We start from the raw sequence: 6,192 nt of genomic DNA, 5'->3' as shown, positions 1-6,192 counted from the left end.
ATGATGCGGAGCATCCCACGGACATCACCATGTCAAGAGTCCGTTTGGCAAGTGACACGTTCGACATCCACTCGACATACACAAAGGTGAATCATCTCCTTTACGCGTGTTCACTTGACCCCTTCAAGGATGGTATACTACTTGACACTTCTCCCGTGTGCATGCATATGTATTGTCGGAACGCTACGGACGACGTGGATGAGTGCAAGCGCCAAGGAACACCTACACCATCCGCGAGGGAAGTGTGGAAGCGAAGACGGAAGAAGATGGAGCTGCTACAAGCTACAGCCACCGGACGTCCGGACGCCACTGGACATCTGGTACCTGGTGTAGCCTAGACGGCCAGAAGAACTCCAGGCGACGAGTGCTATAGCGGCCGGACGTCCGACGAATACCAGATGTCTGACGAGTCCCAGCGCCCGGAGGACCGGACGATCGGTGCCACTACACTCGAGAAGAATCAGCGGACATCTGACGCGCGCCGGACGTCCGGACCGTCCTGAGCCACCAGATGTCCGACCCCCACCGGTCGTCCGGTACCTGCCTGTGCGCAGCCGCGGGCCTTTGTCCTTGTATCCCTCTCCCACTTACCCCTTCGTGGCTAAGACTATAAATAGACCACCTCCACCTCCTTTCTAGGGTTAGCAAAGTAGTAGCTCATTAGAGATAGAGCTTTGCTCATCCATTACGGATCTACTCCACGAGAGAGACCGCGGCCCCTCTTCGGAGAAGATCCATCTTGGATTCAAGACCCCTCACGGGAAGATCCCCCGTGGATTCAAGACCTCCTTACGGAGAAGAACCGGTTACCCTATGTATCGTCCTTTGTTGGATTTGGATCGTGTATCTCTTTGTATTTCAAGGATCTAGCATATGTGTGACCGCATCTTGTTGGTTCGAGTGATTCTCTCGCGTTTTCCCTCGTGTTTTCCCTCGTGTTCCTCGTTGGGATCCGCTCCTTTCGTGAAAGATCGGCTATCTAGGGTTCCACCCTACATCACAAGATCTTTCACTTGCACAACTATGAGGAAATGAAGAAGATCGCCTGGCATCCCTTGAATTCCAAGATTATGTCCTCATATGGTGGGAACAAGTCATTGAGCATCGAGAATTAAGAGGTGAACCACCAATAACAACTTGGGATCAAATGAAGGATGTCATGCGAGCGTGCTTTGTGCCAACATACTATAACCGCAACCTCTTCAAGTGACTACAACTCCTCAAGAAAGGAACAAAGACTGTTGAAGAGTACTACAAGGAAATGGAGATCGCCATGATATGAGCTAATGCCATAGAAGATGATGAGCAAACTACGGCACGCTTCTTGAATGGACTCAAGCACCCTATAAAGAAGATCACCGACTTCCAACCTTATTCAAACCTCATTGAGCTAGTGCTTCAAACTACTAAAGCGGAGCGACAAGTGCAAGATGACTACAAATATGCCAACTACTCTTCCAATACATATGGCACATACAATCAAGCTTCAATGACTACAACACCTTCTACCTCAACCAAACCTTCTACAAGCAACGACGACAAGTCAAGTTATAAGAAAACTTCGACAACCTCAAGTCGTCCTTCTACTACAAGCAAATTCAAGCCGAGAGGTTCATCATCTACAACTCCACCAGATGAGATCCTCAAGACAAGTTCCATCAAATGCTTCACATGCGGTGGCCGAGGCCACAAGTCCTTTGAGTGTACCAACAAGCGTACCATGATTCTCAACGATGACGATACATACGAATCCATAAATGAAGGCGAAATGGAAGCCCTTGAGAATGTGGCTATGCACCGGCAAGTGAATGAAGATGAAGATGACCAAGTCTTTTGTGACAAAGATTCGAGCCCCGCTCTAGTTGTCTCCAAGGTCTTGACTCTTCAACATCAACAAGATAAAGACCAAAGATGTCATATCTTCCACACCAAGGTGGGCATCAATGGAAGGTCCTTGAAGGTCATCATCGACGGAGGAAGTTTCCATAACTTGGCAAGTGAATAACTATGCTCCAAGCTCCAATTGGTCAAGATGAATCACCCTCATCCCTACAAGGTCCAATGGCTTAGCGACCCCGACACAATTGAAGTGGAATACATGGTCCAAGTCTCCTTCAAAGTTGGAGCATACGAAGACACTTTGGAGTGTGATGTTGTTCCTATGTCCGTTTGCCACCTCCTACTTGGACGACCATGGAAATTTGACTGCGGCGTCATCCACAACGGGCGAACCAACCACTATAGCCTCAAAATGAAAGGGAAGGAGTACGTGCTATGACCTATGTCTCCAAGCCAAGTGATCGTCGACAAGCAAGCAACACACAATCATGGAGAAAATAGAGAGAGAGTGAACCACCACAAAGAGAGTAAGCACCACAAGCCCAAATTGAGTACCTCCACAATGAGTGGCGAGAAAAACCTAGTGCTATTCGCTAGCAAAAGTGAGATGAGAGAAGTGTGTGAGAACCCATCAAGTGTTATGCACTATGTCCTTTTGTGCAAGGACGAGGCGACAAAAACTAACACCTCGCACAATCTACCTTTAGTGTTATCTTCTCTACTACAGGAATTCCAAGATGTATTCCCCGACGAGCTACCTCTGGGTCTACCTCCACTACGAGGCATCGAACACCGAATCGACCTCATCCCTGGAGCACCTCTTCCTAACAAGGCTCCCTACCGCGTCAACCCCGAGGAAACCAAGGAGATCCAACAGCAAGTACAACAACTTATCAATAATGGCCATGTACGAGAAATTTTGGGACCATGTGCCGTCCCGTAATCCTTGTTCCCAAGAAAGATGGTACATATCGCATGTGTTCGATTGTCGTCCTATCAATGCTATCACGGTTAGATATCGCTACCCCATTCCACGCTTAGACGACATGCTAGATGAGCTTATCGGAGCCACAATTTTCTCTAAAATTGATCTTAAAAGTGGCTACTATCAAATACGCATCCAAGAAGGTGATGAATGGAAAACCGCTTTCAAAACCAAGTTTGGCTTGTATGAATGATTGGTCATGCCAATGGGTTTATCTGAAGCACCCGACACCTTTATGCGTGTGATGCATTTTGTTCTTCGCCCTTACATTGGTGTATTTGTTGTGGTCTATTTCGACGATATTCTTGTGTTTGGCGAATCCCTCAAAGATCATGTCACCCATCTTAGAATCATTTTGCAAACTCTTAGAAAAGAGCGCCTCTATGCTAATATGGACAAATGCCTTTTTGGTGTTGATAAGCTCGTTTTCTTGGGTTTCATTGTGTATTCTAAGGGTGTTCATGTAGATGAATCTAATATCAATGCTATTAAAACTTGGCCTCAACCAACCAACTTGCAACAAGTGCGAAGTTTCCTTGGCTTAGCCGGCTTCTATCGTAGATTCGTTAAGGACTTTAGCACTATTGCATTCCCTTTGCATGCTTTGAGTAAGAAAAATTGCACCATTTATTTGGGGACCATCCCAAGATACCGCATTTAATGAGCTTAAGAATTTGCTTACACATGCTCCTTTGCTTGCATTACCCAACTTCGATAAGACATTTGAAATACATTGCAATGCTAGCGGTTATGGCATAGGAGGTGTGTTAATGAAAGAGAAGCGCCCCATAACTTACTTTAGTGAAAAACTTTCTGGAGCGCAACTTAACTATCCCATCTATAACAAAGAGCTGTATGCTTTAGTTCGAGTCTTGCATGTTTGGGAGCATTATCTCTGCCCTCATGAGTTCATTCTCCACACCGATCATGAAACACTTAAATATCTTAAGGGTCAAACTAAGTTCAACAAGCGTCATGCTAAGTGGAGTGAATTCATTGAGTCTTTTCCTTATGACATCAAGTACATCAAAGGTAAGGAAAATGTTGTGGCGAATGTTCTTTCCCGTAGATGCATGCTTATTACCAAACTTGAATTGAATGTCATTGGCTTTGAGCACATAAAAGACTTGTATGCGCATGATCCTACTTTTGCTATTCCATATGCCAAATGTTTGACGCATACATCTTGGGAACGCTATTACATCAAAGATGATTATCTTATGAGAGCGAACAAACTATGTATCCCCGAGTCTTCTCTTAGTTTGTTATGTTTGCAAGAATCTCATGGAGGAGGACTTATGGGACACTTGGATGTGACAAGACATTTGCCACACTCTCCAAGAACTACTTTTGGCCCAAGATGTTCCACGACGTCTCATGTTTCACCAACCTATGCTCTACATGCCGCAAAGCTAAGTCAAAAGCTCAATCCCATGGCCTCTATATGCCACTTCCTATTCCGTATCACTCATGGGAAGATATTAGTATGGACTTTGTGCTTGGTTTGCCTAGAACTAGAAATGGCAAACATTCCATGTTTGTTATTGTGGACCGACTGTCTAAAATGGCTCATTCATTTCATGCAACAAGATAGACGATGCTTCACATGTTGCAAATCTTTTTTGTAAGGAAATATTGCGCCTACATGGAGTGCCAAAGATGATTGTCTCGGACCACGATGTCAAGTTCCTAAGTTACTTTTGGAAGACTCTATGCGCCAAGTTTGGAATCAAGCTTTTGTTCTCTTAGGCATACCATCCTCAAACCGACGGCCAACCGGAGGTCACGAACCGGACGCTATCTACCCTCCTACGCGTGTTGATCAAGAAGAATCATGTATTATTTCTTTGTTCACACAGATTCAGTCTCACACACACCTGCCCTAGGTTCATAACGCTGACATGCGAGACAATTGCAGACCAACTGGTTGGTACTGATTTAATAGACCACGAATTGTTCTCGTTGTTAATTCGCCGCGTTCGTCAGATTGATCAAGAATTCCTTTATCCAAACAATTCTGGACCATGCCGACATTTCTTTTGCTGTAAGTGATTTCAACGTCATATATCTCCTATGATTTTGTTTATCTAGCTATCAACTAATTTCTAAGTGCATTAGTAACAACTGTACTAATGATTCTTCTTTCGACAAAATGCAGACTAGTGTGTTAGCTAGTGAGAAGGCATGGCTCTTGAAATCAGTCCAATACCAGTTTTTTGGAAACTTGTTCCTTACAACATATCTCAATGCAGACCGGTAATGAAAATTTTAAATATCCCCTTTCAATGAACACCCAAAACACTTCATTTTCTAATATTTAGTAATGTGAACTTTTGCAGTGGCACATCCCAGCTATACTGGAATCAGGATGGGTCGTTTTCACATGGGATATGGTATCAAAAACAATTTTCATCCTCGATCCTACATCTGGATTGACTAGCCAATTGAAGAAGAAGCTTGAAGTTGTTGCTGACAAACTACATGTTGCCCTATTTGCCTGCATACTGATTTTTTTAAATGGTATGTTGATTGTGCAAATTGGAAGAAGAAATTCGCTTTTCTGACAACTTCTATATTTCCAAAGTAAGTTTTCCAGTCCATCGTCCATCTTTACACTAACTTAGCAAGTTCTCGATATCCTCTAATCCTGTTATCCTAATGTCATCTAGGAATGAATCCAGCGCCTGCGCTATTCACACTGCCAGACATTTAACGGGACATCTCTCGAAGAGATTATGACTCATGTATGGTCATCAATCACTACTTCTAGTTTTTCATCGTTTACACTCAAAACCCTAACACCACCTTCTAAAATTAACTTTAATTTTCCAGGATTCAATAAATAGAGAGAGAGGATTCCTTCTTAAACAAATCCTCATCATCAAGGAGAAAATTTCAAACCTACCACAACCTCTTCAGGAAGCACTAGTCAGCAACTAAAACAACTAAAAAATGTAGTCCACTTGAGATTTGTGTTCACGTTTAATTATAAGGAAGGATGTACTATGAAGTCCGTTTAATAAAATTTGTAATGCACTTTCCTCTTTTTTTATCTCATGCCATATCATATTCTGTCTGGATTATAATTTTATGGATGTACGGCACATACAAAATTATCTTCTTGATGCTTTCCCTATCGCTTATAGATACAATCAATCATCAACTAAATATATTGATAAACTTCTCCTTCCAAAATCCAAACTCAGCCTCAAACTGGATTTAAAAAACGTAAGTTAGTCCGCCAAGTAAACAACCAAATGTTTTGATGAAAATTGAATCTAATTTTGATTTCCACTCCAAATTGTATTTATTTATGAATGCACATTCTTCTTTGTATCTTGGTGAATAAAGATCAAGCAATTCTGTTT

The sequence above is a fragment of the Triticum urartu genome, chromosome 6A (assembly GCF_056163025.1).
Source record: "Triticum urartu cultivar PI428250 chromosome 6A, HENAU_Tu73, whole genome shotgun sequence".
Taxonomy (NCBI): domain Eukaryota; kingdom Viridiplantae; phylum Streptophyta; class Magnoliopsida; order Poales; family Poaceae; genus Triticum; species Triticum urartu.
The sequence above is the reverse complement of the archived record's forward strand: the minus strand, read 5'-3'. Positions refer to the sequence as shown.